We start from the raw sequence: 13,870 nt of genomic DNA on the forward strand, positions 1-13,870 counted from the left end.
ATAATGAATGGCAGGGGCAGAAACCTCACAGCTACACAGTGTGAGCTCCAGGAGGAAGGTGAAGTGCCTGGCCCTTCTGCTCATCAGGCTCTTATTCCAGACTAACAGACAGGCTGGGTTATTTCTATCTTGCAGCTCGTGGCGGGTTGCCTATGGTGTATGTGTGTGTGTGAGACAGAGAGAAAGAGAGAGAGATGTCCTCCTGGTTGACACCTGTGTGAGAGATGCTCAGCACTGGGGCCAGTGAAAGTGCCCCAATCTTCACACATACTCGCTGGAGGAATGTGAGATGGGAGGGGGTGATCAATGTGAGAGAAGTGAAGAAATAGCTCAGACAGTGACAGACAGGGTCCAGAGAGGTGAAGAGAGGGAGAGGTGGGGAGGGAAGACTGGCTGTAGATACCTGTGGGCCTCACCTTTACATCCTGAGAGTCACGCTGGGCTGCGCTAATTGCTTGAGATGCGGGTTGCCAGCACATCTCCGGGGAAAGTAGCCATGCTACTGATGGCTGTGCTTTCGTCTGATCTTGTCTTTCTGAGAGGAGAGCTGGTCTCCAGACATCTCCTGGAGTTCTGACTCACTTCATCTAGGCTTCTGGACCCCACTCTGCTCCCACCAGGGCTCTGAATGATTGGGACTACTCTCTGGGTGCCTGGGGCTGGAAGCAGCTCTCCAGGGCTTCTTTTCTGGTCTCCACTGAGTCATCTCACCATCCCCTGAGGCCAGTATGTAGTGTCCAAGTGTCTGTATGCTGCTGGGGAAGAGTGGAGAGATAGTTCCAGAAAGAATGATGTGTCTGGTGGTGAAAGTAAAGCTCGATGCTGTAAAGAGCAACACTGCACAGGAACCTGGGTTGTTCGGACCATGAATCAAGGTAAATTGGACGTGGTCAAGCAGGAGATGGCAAGAGTTAGCATCAACATTTTAAGAATCAGTGAATTAAAATGGATGGGAACGGGTGAATTTAATTCAGGTGACCATTTTATCTTCTACCGTGAGCAGGAGTCCCTTAGAAGAAATGGAATAGCCCTCAGAGTCAACAAAATAGTCCAAAATGCAGTACTTGGAAGCGATCTCAAAAATGACAGAATGATCTCGGTTTATTTCCACTGGGGCAGAAGAGGACATTCCTTCATAATAATCTGTCTGCCCCACCACCCACACCTCCCACCCCCACCACTTCTTGGGGGCTTGTGCACATGTCAAATCCTTCCTCTTGGGGCAGGGAGGAGTGGGGCCAACAGAAATCTGGCCCGAGCCTTCCCTTCTCTGGCTGTTGATGGCCAGCAGGGCGCAGAGGTAATTTAATGGCTGGGCAGCCTTAGTGCTAGAATGCCCCGCTGGTCCCTGCACCAGAACCCTCATCGGATTGGGCCATATGGAAGCTTCACCAGCAGATGCACTGGCCGCGTCCCTCTGTCTGCAAAATCTCCATTAGGTTTTTTAATTAGACAAATGTCAGTGTTTTATCCGGGATGAGAAACTGTTTTCTGAGGGTGGCAGCAGTGCCGCTTTCAAAGGCAGCACAAGGACTGCCTTTCCTCTGGGGGCCTCCTTCTCCCTTTGGGGCTCCTACTTGGAGAGGAAGTGTGGGTCATGGTTGTCATCGCCTGTACCCCGAGCTCTGTCATCCCTTGGAACTTCCTGCTCTCATTGCTTCCCCTCCCCTCCCCTTCACCCCACCTCCTTCTGATCACAGTAGCCCCCACCCCCTGCCTCCGAAGAGGATAAAATACAGGAAGAGGGATGTTGGCGGCCCAGGACAGTTGTAGAGGGAATTGTAAAGCCCAGCCTTCCTTCTTCCTGGCTGTTGGAACACATATCTTTCTGTCTTGCTCACTGCCAAACCCAAGGGTCCAGTGCAAGCCCCTCCTGGGCTCCTTTTGCTAATGACACCATCTGATAGCAAGGACGCGCCATCAGAGGAGCCACTGCTACCAGCTAAGTGGGACTGGAAGTGTTGAACACTTCCTGCATTCCATCAGCAGTGTACAAACACTGTTTGCTGGGAAGAGGGGTGTGTTGTGGCCAATGTGGATTGGCTCGTTGGGGCTTAAGCCAAGCCCAGTTGCCTTTTTAGGTGCGTGATGTTGACTCTTGGAGAGGCTGGAAAACTTGCCCAATTTCATCATCCACAAAATGGAGACATTATATTTATCACATGGGCTTGTTCTAAGACTTGAGTGGGTTTTGTTGTTGTTGTTCGGTCACTAAGTCATGTCGGCCACTTTGCAACCCCATGGACTGCAGAACGCCAGGTTCCTCTGTCCTCCACTATCTCCCTGAGTTTGCTCAAATTCATGTCCAGGTTCCTATGCCATATTGCTCCTCATAGCATTGGACTTAACTTCAGTTGCCCTCTGCTCTTCCCCAGTAGCACATTGGACACCTTCTAACCCGAGGGGGCTCATCTTCCAGCGTCATATCTTTTTGCCTCTTCATACTGTTCATGGGGTCTTCAAGGCAAGAATACTGAAGTGGGTTGCCATTCCCTCCTCCAGTGGAGCACGTTCTGTCAGAACTCTTCACTATGACCTGTCATCTTGGGTGGCCCTGCCCCGCATGGATCATAGCTTCACTGCGTTACACAAGCCCCTTTGCCACCACAAGCCTGTGATCTATGAAGGAGTATGGCTTAATTTATGGAAATTCTTCAACAGGGACCTAGGTTTTCGTAAGTCCTTAGTAAGGAATGGGTAGCAAGATTTATCATGAAAATGACCACAAGTCTGTGTAGGCGTCTCAGCTCCTGGTTATGTTCCTTGTCATCCAGACCTGATCAAGGATTTGAAGACTTCTCTCCTTGCCAGCCAGCAACTCCAAAAAGGCCTTACGATCCCCCAGTCACCCCTTCTCTCCAAAGTACTCCTTGGTTGACCCCTTCTTCTTTTAAGTGAGGGCCTTTATACCTGGGGCTGTGTGTCCATCAAACAGCTGCCCCCTTTCCTTTCCTGAGCAGGAAAATCCCACATCCACAGAGGATGTTTCAAAGCCTGACTGCTTCTGGGAATGCAAGATTGAACCATCTGTCGGTTCCAAGATGCACACACACCATAAAGAAAAGGATATCTGGTGATAGACTCGGGGCTGAGTTAGGTTTGTTGCTTTGAGCTCAGGTAGACAATTTAGGGTGATTTTAATGACTCTGAAATGTTTTATCTTTTACAACCCCTGGAACTGCCGCTCCACAACCTTAACAAATTGCCGGCTTTCCATCCCTCTCTCCCTGTCATCTTCAGTTAATGCAAGGTCCATTAGGACTTGAGAAACTTATTATTGCAATAAAAAAATATACCCTACCCATATCACAGACCATATATCTGAATCTCGCCTAACGCCCGCCCAGGGATTAATACATATTTTAAGCAAGTGTTTTACAGTGGCGATGCTGCAGATCCCTGCACAGCCATTCCCACCGATGCTGAGACAATAGGAGCAAAAGGTCATCTATGGGGTCAGGGTGCTGCCTCTCCTGGGCTTTTGGAGACCAAAGCGCATCCCCCCACTCCTCTGGGAGACGGGGACCATCATAACCTCAGTCAGGAGAGCCCATTTGAGTTGTACATTATCCCAAGGGTTGGTGTCTGTGCTCGAGGTGTGCGTCGGAACTTACATCACCATCTTGTCAATGGAATCACACCCTGGGAGCTAGCGCTTAGCAGGCACTGAAGATGCAGTTTCCACCTTCACCCTGCGGACAGCCCGGGTGCTCTACAACCTGGACCTGGTGTTTTCTGTACCTACAAAGAGTCCTTCAGGACTACAAAGAGTTCTTGCTTGGAGGAAATATCAGGCTAGAGAAAAGGTCTACCCTCAATCCCACATCTGTATACCTGTGATGGAAAAAGCCCACAGGTGGGACCTGGGCTTTAGTACACAACCCCTACTAACTCCTCCCTCTCCATCCTGACCTCCTCCCTGCCCTACCAGTGCTCATTTCTACTGCAGAAATGAGCACCTACTTCAGTTCAGTTCAGTCGCTCAGTCGTGTCCGACTCTTTGCAACCCCATGAATCGCAGCCCACCAGGCCTCCCTGTCCAGCACCAACTCCCGAAGTTCACTCAGACTCACATCCATCGAGTCAGTGATGCCATCCAGCCATCTCATCCTCTGTCATCCCCTTCTCCTCCTGCCCCCAATATCCCTCCCAGCATCAGAGTCTTTTCCAATGAGTCAACTCTTCGCATGTGGTGGCCAAAGTACTGGAGTTTCAGCTTTAGCATCATTCCTTCCAAAGAAATCCCAGGGCTGATCTCCTTCAGAATGGACTGGTTGGATCTCCTTGTCCAAGGGACTCTCAAGAGTCTTCTCCAACACCACAGTTTAAAAGCATCAATTCTTCAGCGCTCAGCCTTCTTCACAGTCCAACTCTCACATCCATACATGACCACTGGAAAAACCATAGCCTTGACTAGATGAACCTTTGTTGGCAAACTAATGTCTCTGCTTGTGAATATGCTATCTAGAGTGGTCATAACTTTCCTTCCAAGGAGTAAGCATCTTTTAATTTCATGGCTGCAGTCACCATCTGCAGTGATTTTGGAGCCCAGAAAAATAAAGTCTGACACTATTTCCACTGTTTCCCCATCTATTTCCCATGAAGTGGTGGGACCGGATGCCATGATCTTCGTTTTCTGAATGTTGAGCTTTAAGCCAGCTTTTTCACTCTCCACTTTCACTTTCATCAGGAGGTTTTTTAGTTCCTCTTCACTTTCTGCCATAAGGGTGGTGTCATCTGCATATCTGATATTTCTCCTGGCAATCTTGATTCCAGTTTGTGTTTCCTCCAGCCCAGCGTTTCTCATGATGTACTCTGCATATAAGTTAAATAAGCAGGGTGACGATATACAGCCTTGACGGACTCCTTTTCCTATTTGGAACCAGTCTGTTGTTCCATGTCTTACTATCTACCTACTACCTACTTACTACCCACCTATCTATTCCACCTGCCTGCCATTTTTCTAAGGACACCCTCCTGCCATTCCCCTGCCACCCAGAAGATACAGATTAGGTCTTCCATCCTTCAGGGTCATAGTTCCCTGCATCTTCATTGTTCTTGTTGTTTGGTAGCTAAATTGTATCTGACTCTTTGTGACCCTGTGGACTGTAGCCCACCAGGCTCCTCTGTCCATAGGATATCCAGGCAAGGATACTGGAGTGGGTTGCCTTTTCCTTATCCAGGGGAGAAGTGCTACAAAGGAAGAGAAAGCAGGGGAGAGGTTTGGGGGTCTTGTGGATGGTAGGGTAATTTCACGTCAAGTAGTCAAGGGAGGTTCTTTTGAAAAGGCGACACATGAATTAAGATCTGAAGACAGTGAGGGGATGAGCCGTGCAGGTACCCAGAGGATGAGGACCCCAAGCAAGAGAACCTTCACAAGGGAAGGGTCTGGACCAGATGGAGAAAGTGCAGAAAATGAGTGGGAAGGAAAGCAGGAAGAGGAGAGGCTGGAGGAGAGCAGAGGCCAGACCCTGCTAGCTTTGTCTTCATCTCTGTCACTTTACACTAATTTTCTGTTTACAACTTCAGCCCATCGTTCCATTAGACTGAAGGAAAGAAGCATTCATCTTTGCAGCTCTGGGGGTCAACTCTGAGCCTTGCCACAGCTAGTATTCAGAACACTTTTTGAACAAGTGCTAGAAGCCCTCAAAGAGCTCCAATCCTAGACTTATTTTCCTCGCTTAATTTTGTTATTGAAGTTCTCTTAGCTTTACAACCTGTCGTTCCATCAAAAAGTTTCTTTCCTGGCCTCGAATCTGCAGGCTGTCTTTTTCTTGTTTCATGTGTTATGTGCCATTGGCAATGACCTTCCATTTCTACTTCCTTTCTATCGCAGCTGTCCCAAAGTGTGGAGGAGACTGTGGTAGTCTTTGGTGAATATAATCATAACTATATTTGATCAGATGCAGATCCACCTCCCTCGGGAGATGGCCCAGTCTTCAAAGCCAGATGTGTAAGCATACAGATCAGTCACTGTGTCTGAGTAATGGGGCATCTGGGGAAAGAGTGCAAGGGTGTTTCCAACTGGAAAAGTCACTGCTCTGTCCTCTGACCAAATCGCCAGTAGAAATTCAAGTCCAACAGCAACCATAATAGTGACATCCTGTACTGATGGGTTTGTTGACCATGTGCTGGGCCCCATGTGGGTGATTGGACCCAAATCAGAGAGGTGCCCTTGTTTGAAAAAATAAGGGCACTATGGCTTCCTTCATAGACTGGTTTCCTTCTTCGCTTTGAATGTCCAAGCGATGAACCTTTCATTGTACCTTTCTTCCATGGAATGGAATAACTCAGAAGCAGAAAATTGGGGTTCAGCCAAACCACTCTGACTTCTCTTTATGGCCCCCCAAAAGACAAGACAACTCACGACAAGACAGACATCCCAGAAAGAAGCCAGATGCAGCCTCATACGTGGGGCCACATAGGAGAGCTCTAGGGTCTAAAAGGGCTTCCCTGGTGGCTCAGATGGTAAAGAATCTGCCTGCAATACGGAAGACCTGAATTCAATCCCTAGAAAGATCCCCTAGAGAAGGGAATGGCAACCCACTTCAGTATTCTTGCCTGGAGAATCCTGTGGACAGAGAGGCTATAGTCCATGGGGTCACAAAGAGTTGGACATGACTGAGCGAATAACACTTTCAGGGTCTAAAAGGATTGTAAACTTTCAGGAGAATCTACCTCGTTTTATAATGTGTGCAGTTCACATTGCCTGCTTTTAAAATTATTCCTGATTATCAGTGAATATAATGTTCCAATACATGCTAAAAAACAGTGAAAGGAAATGAGATTTGAAGCAAAAACACTGTTTCATTCACTTATCTGCTGGAAGGAAAACAAGTTGTTGGGCCGAGGGAGCAAGGAAATCATTTGTAAGGTCCTCGCCATCTGGGAGGCTGTGTGACCTGTCTCTTTTGGAGTCATCTTGCTGTTCACACGTCCCTTTTCTGAGCCTCAGTTTTCCTCTGTTGATAAGAGACTAAGAATTCCAGTTCTTTCCCAGCCTCCCTACTTTTGAAGGCTTCCCTTTAACAAAATCCATGCCACCAACAAAAAGGCTTCTGCAGTCTCGCCAGGCAGGATAACTTCGATTTCAGAGATGAGGAGCTGCATCTTTGAACTGCTTGCCTCTTGAGTGGTCAGTGGGCAGAAGGAAGCCCGTCAAAAATCTTCAAAGGAATCAGAGGGTTTGGGGAGAAAGGGGACCAGTGTCTGCAGTGAGAGGACCCAGAGAGGAGGCAGGATGGGGCTGGCAGTGTGATCGCAGCCTGGGGCTCTACACAGCTCCCAGCCTTGAAGCCCGCCTGGCATTTGGTTCTACAAAGCTCCTGGTTTAGCAGATGAAATGGAAATCTGAACTGACAACTTTGTATACAAACCCCAAACAAGATCGCCCTGCCTGTCAGCTGTTTCATCTCCACCAGACTTCCCCACTCTGCTGCACTGGGATTTTTGTACTGCTGGGTGTGGACAGGGGAACCCTGGAGCCCTTTGGGGAGTCACATCCCCTTGAAACTGTTCCCCAGCCACCCAGCATGGAGTGACTGTGGCAGATAGGGCTCTGTGTTGTCAGGCTGTGGAGGTGAGCATAGCTCCGTTTTATGCACTGCTCCAGTGTTTTGTTAAAGGTTCACAGCCGGACAGGTTAGACAATGGTGGTACCTTTCAGCAATGGAATCTCACACCCGTCCAGTACGCAGGCTGAGACTGGTAATGTGTTTGCTGGTCACAAGTGGGACAGGTCCAGCAAGGCCTAAAAGAAGGCATTCCCTCCTCATTCTCTGACCGCTGGGCAGGGAACTGGGGCTTCCCTGGTGGCTCAGACGGCAGAGAATCTGCCTGCAATGCAGGAGACCTGAGTTTGATCCGTGGGTCAGGAAGATTCCCCTGGAGAAGGACATGTCAACCCACTCCAGTATTCTTGCCTGGAAAATGCCTTGGACAAAGGAACCTGGCAGGCTACAGTCCATGGGGTCACAAAGAGTCAGACATGACTGGGCAACTAATACTTTCTTCCTTCCTATGGGCTCCTCGGCTTGGAATCCCAAGAAGAATGGGCATGATGTAAGTGCCTACCTAGTGAACTGATGAATTGAAATTCTATAAGGCTCTTTACCCCCACAATGCCATTTTGCAAATGAGAGAGCAAGGTGGGTAAAAGTTAAGAGGATTTCCATCCATCTCAAAGGAAGCCTGTGTATCTGGTTCATACCAGCAGCTCACAGACCCCTCTGTGAGCCTCTCCTTCATTGTGAAATATTAACCAGCCCTGCCCCACACCCCACCTGGGCATGGCAAGTCCTGCCCTCAAGGATGGAACCCTCTATATGTGGCCACCTGGATGGGAGGGGAGTTTGGGGGAGAATGGATACATGTATATGTATGCCTGAGTCCCTTTGCTGTCCACCTGAAGTATCACCACATTGTTAGTCAGCTATACTCCAAAGTAAAATAGACTTTTAAAAAAAGAGATAGACTCCTCTGAATCATGCTTAGCTCACCCTCTACAGATTGAACAGTATGGTCCTAGAGCCATCCATCCAGGAATGAGATAGAGTGGACAGTTGGCAAGACACTGCCCTTTGTGCCAAACCAGGGAATGACCCAGACTCCCTCAGGTTCTCCTCTGAAGCATTGCCACAAATATGTATCTGAAGATGAGTTTTCATGTTACTTCCTATTTCTGCATCGTCACCATCATCATCTCGAGTTAATTATTTTTTAGCTACTTGATGATTCTTGGTACCCTCTTCGATACCTTCAAAGAAAATTTCCACAGTTTTTATTCTCTGGGGTCTTAATGTCTCAGAGGAATGGCTTCCATGCCGACAAGCATAAAGAGAACATTACAAACACTAAGTGAATGTGGAATAAAAATAGAGCAAGATTAAATATGGAATTATGCAAACTTCCCCCACCTTGACCATCTTCCCCCTCAAAGCTATGGGTGTGCTCAGTGGTAGCAGGGGACAGGTTTTCTTGGCCCAAGTAGGAATAGTCTTATGAAACAGATGACTTCTTTCCCTGCTGTCAAAAACATATATTTGGAGTCATCAGTGGGAAGCCATCAAGCAGCTATGCTAAGAAGCGTGGCTAAGAAGTTTTAAGGAGATGTTATTAGGAATGACCTCTTATTCATAAAAGATTTTGTGACCAAAAGCCTGTTCTGTTGATGTTGCTTCAGATGGAGTCTCTTGTATCAACTGTAATATCCCTAGAGTAATCAGTGTGATTGGCATCAGAAATGCAGTAAATATCAGGGCACAATTTAACCAGCAACAGCAAAAGAGCAAGTAATCATAAGTGTGGGGGCCTTTGACCATAAAAATGCAGATGTTTACCTTGAATGTTGATTTAAACCATCTAGATTTTGCACCAAATGAAGCTTGAAATGTATCAACTGAAGTACAGCATCCAACTGATAAAAAATAGTCCTAAAAGCTTTGACTTTCTATGAAAAAGAGATTTCCAAGGGGATGGTCCTCTTAGAGCCAGGCAATTTGCTCCATGCCACTTTCATAAAATCATAGCATTTTCAAGTTGCAAAAGACCTTTAGGGTCTCATAATCCAGCCACCTTTTCAATGCGGAAAATCTCCGCTAAAGAATTACCTCCAGGCCAGGCTTGAAATATGCTGCCTACCTGAGAAGGTCTATTGGAGGGTCACCTTGGGGAGTGTTGATTCTGTTCCGGGGTGAACCAAGGGACTGTGTTCTTTGTTGGGCAACTGAAACTGATGTAAGCCTCCCAAGCAAGGTCCCCGAATGAGCCAGGCTCCCTAGAGAAAGTGGCAGGAGGACTTGTGATACTTGGAAATTTCTTTGATTTAAGACCATCTTCTTATTTCTCCATCTGACAGCATCCATTGTTATACTGACCTATTAAGGTGATTACAGAAAGTGTTGGTGGCCCAGTAGATCTCATTTTCATCACTGCCAGCCTCCTGCAATCACAGCTGCTGAACAGGCCATAAATCCAATAGACTGAATGGCTCTGGGACCTCTGCAAAGAGGCTGCAGCTTTTTCTGTTTCCACTTAGGCCAGGGTTATGAGTAGTAATAAACTCAGCAGTCAGGCCAGAAATGTGATGATGGGGGAAATGAAAAAGGGTTCAAGACAGGATAGGGGAACATATGTGTACCCAGGACTGATTCATGTCAATGTATGGCAAAAACCACCACAATCTTGTAAAGTAATTATCCTCTGATTAAAATAAATTGATTAATTTTTTTAAAAGAAAAGAAACAAAAAGAGAAGGGGTTCAAGAAAGAAAAGCAAAGCCAGAAGAATGCTCAGCTCCCCTTGAGTCGCTGCGTTTTCAAATTCATTAGCAACCCCAATTATTCAGTTCCTCAATTTTAATCTCTAATTAAACACTACCACAGACACTGTATCTTCAGAGGGTGGGATTTAAGTGGCCTCTTCTTAATAATTGTGCAACTATGATCCCTGCATGTTTAACCCAGAAAATAAAGGGAAAAAAAGTGTATTAAATAAAAAGAAAGAAGAGAAAAACCGTGAATGCCTAAAGCTCATGCCAAATGGTAATTGCAGAGAGACATTATTTTCTCTAAATATAGCAAAGATGACTACAAGGCTTCCAGCATTCTCCTATAATAATTTCTTAAATCAAAAGCGTATTTGCTGATATGAGGATGCTCACTGTAGCTATTCTTTCTGGACTAATTAGACAAGCTAGAAAACACCAGGCAGAGGTACAATATGTTGCTGGCTGAGAGTATTTTTTGCTTATTTCACAAGGTCGAAAAATCCTGAGCTTCCTGTTTAAAAAAAAAAATTATTCAGATGAAGTAATGAAATAAATATAGGCAGAGATGTGGGGCGGTAACATTTTGGTAACCAGATTTCTGTTTATTTAAAGAAAAGCTCCCTGAGAGAGGGAAGGCACATGTACATCGCCCAAGAAGGAAATGTGATTAAGACGCAGGTAGGAGGAAGATCGAACACGAAATTGCACCTCTTCCATGATGATAGCCGCGTCAGAACTAGCTTATCCTGTACCGGGTATTGGAAGAGCCGTGCCCTGGGTTTGCCTGGCACCTGTCCACTTCCTAACACACTGCACTGTAGTTGTCGATTTTCTCACTTATCTGCTCGTAGACTGTGGACTCCAGGGAAAGGAGTGTGCCTTTCACTTCTGTACCCGCAGGAATTAGCACCTTGCCTGATACATAGCAAGTACCAAATAAATGTGTGTTAAACAAATCTGCTGCATTAAGGCAGTATAGTTATGAGTACATTCTTTCCAATTCCCTTTTGTAAAGCCTTAAACTAATTGCATATGAAATATACACTTCAGAGTCAGGAGCAAATGTGTATTACATACATACACGATAGGTATGTGCATACTGCTGCTGCTAAGTCACTTCAGTCGTGTCCGACTCTGTGGGATCCCCAGAGACAGCAGCCCACCAGGCTCCCCCATCCCTGGGATTCTCCAGGCAAGAACACTGGAGTAGGTTGCCATTGCCTTCTCCAGTGCATGAAAGTGAAAAGTGAAAGTGAAGTCGCTCAGTCGTGTCCGACTCTTAGCGACCCCATGGATTGCAGCCTACCAGGCTCCTCTGCCCATGGGATTTTCCAGGCAAGAGTACTGGAGTTGGGTGTCATTGCATACACATATTACAAATGATTAATTTGACCCAAGGAATCAAACTGAGAGTAAGCCAGAAATTTTAAGCAATGGGAAGGAAACTCTTACTCTATAATAAAGATACAGAAGTACATTCCTTCTGGCCGGAACTGATTCTCTTTTGTCAGTTATGTAGAACCCTCCATCCAGGGGGTGTTTCCTTGCCAGGGTCAACTGTGGCAACTTTGTTTGTGAAGTTGCTCAGTCATGTCCGACTCTTTGCAACCCCATGGACTGTAGCCTGCCAGGCTCCTCCGTCCATGGGATTTTCCAGGCAAGAATACTGGAGTGGGTTGCCATTTCCTTCTCCAGAGGATCTTCCCGACCCAGGGATCGAACCTGGGTCTCCCGCTTTGTAGGCAGACGCTTTTACCATCTGAGCCACCAGGGAAGTGGCAACTTTAGGTGGCCCCAAATGGCTCAGATGGTATAGAAACTGCCTGCAATGCAGGAGACCTGGGTTCGATCCCTGGGTTGGGAAGATCCTCTGGAGAAAGGAATGGCTATTCACTCCAGTATTCTTGCCTAGAGAATTTCATAGACACAGGAGCCTGGTGGGCTATAATCCATGGGGTTGCAAAGAGTCAGTCATGACAGAGCTACTAACACAATCACCACAAAGCCCTGTGCACACTCCATGCTCTACAGTGGCAATACCATCAGACCAAGGCTTAGTGAGTGTCTCTCACTGAAGGCTGATACCCAAGAGCCAGGATGTGCTCAGCAGACCCCAGAGTGCTGGGCACTGGGGATGTTTTTTTTCACTGTCCTGTAGAAGAAAAGAATGGGGCTTCAGATGCTCTGCTCTTGAAAGATTTCACATTGCAGTGGGGGGTGTCTTGAGAGCCACTTGGCAACCAGCTGAGGTCTGTGCAGCTGTGAACTCCATGATGGCCTCAGTGCCAGGCAAATTCATTGGTTGTTTCTTTGCTTCAAGGAGGACAACCAATTATTGAAAGAGTTTGCACTGGACACCCTCAAGATGCATATATTTTATTGAGACCATCAGGTGAGAAAAGAACTTTTTCAGTCTTCACCCTCAACAAGTTTATAGAAGAAATTAACACAACACTGTAAAGCAATTATACTCCAATTTAAAAAAAAATAGAAGTTTATAGTCATGTAGGGGAGATAAGTTAGAATGACAAATCTATGCTTGGGGCTAGTCATCAATTTGTTAGCATTGTATATGATGACTTTGGACATCCAAGTTGTAACCTAAATAGGGCCATGATTCAGATGATCATTTAGGGTATCAAGGGCCTTTAACCCTAGTAGAGATTCCCTACGGGCTTCCCTCATGGCTTAGTTGGTACAAAATACACCTGCAATGCAGGAGACCTGGGTTCAATCCCTGAGTTAGGAACATCCCCTGGAGAAGGAGATGGCAACCCATTCCAGTATTCTTGCCTGGGAAATCCCATGGACAGAGGATTCTGGTGGGCTACCGTCCATGCAGTTGCAAGAGTCGGACACAGCTGAGGTTCCCCACAGGTTCATAACTGTTCCAAGCAGTCACCCATTCTCTCTCCAGCCAATGTCCTATTTCACTGCTGATGGACTTGGTTCTGAGTGCCCTGTGGCTCTCCGCATCTCCTTCCCAAGAGAATGCGGCTGGATTTGCTGAGACTGTGCAGATTTTTCAGACTTGCACCTAGCTGTCTCCTCTTCAAAAAGCCCCCTGCTCCCCAAGTGAAAGTGGACAGCTTCTTGCCGCAAGGATGAAGATGACTTCTTTGTCATTTTTTCCCACAGAAAAGAAAAATGATGAGAACTGAACATTAAAAAGCATCTGTAACTTGAAGCAGGTACCATGTATTGGTTTGAGCTGACGTCCCAGGACCTAGCTGTTGGTTCCATGTTTTGGTCTTTGCATTGATTTCTACCGGAGTCTCCTCCAGGTCCCTTTCTTCTCTCTCCTTCAGTCCTAACTGGTCCTCTTTCTTTTAGTTTCCAAGAAAAAGCAGCTACTTGACTTCACTTGCAACTATTTTGAAAATGTCTTTAAATAAGTGCAGTGCATTCCTTCCAACAGAATACTCTAGAAGAGCTCAACAGCCCTGAAGATATACAATCAATACTTTGCCTGAACCATTGATACCCTTGCCCATCACTTAAATATCATTACAGGAAAGATTTCAACAAGATCACGGCACATTATACTTTAAAGTTTGACTTTAAAGGATGCCTGGGCTTTGCTGAAAGGCGTTAGTAATGGAA

At 46.5% G+C, this 13,870-nt stretch overlaps 1 protein-coding gene across 3 annotated transcripts in view; it reads left to right on the plus strand.

The window, feature by feature from the left end:
• The window catches only part of KIRREL3 (kirre like nephrin family adhesion molecule 3), a 604,223-nt gene that overhangs the window by 96,971 nt on the left and 493,382 nt on the right, over window positions 1-13,870 (plus strand). The window lies entirely within an intron of this gene.

This window comes from Bos grunniens, chromosome 29 (assembly GCF_055505025.1).
Source record: "Bos grunniens cultivar Pamir isolate PY7600 chromosome 29, Bosgru_T2T1.0, whole genome shotgun sequence".
Taxonomy (NCBI): domain Eukaryota; kingdom Metazoa; phylum Chordata; class Mammalia; order Artiodactyla; family Bovidae; genus Bos; species Bos grunniens.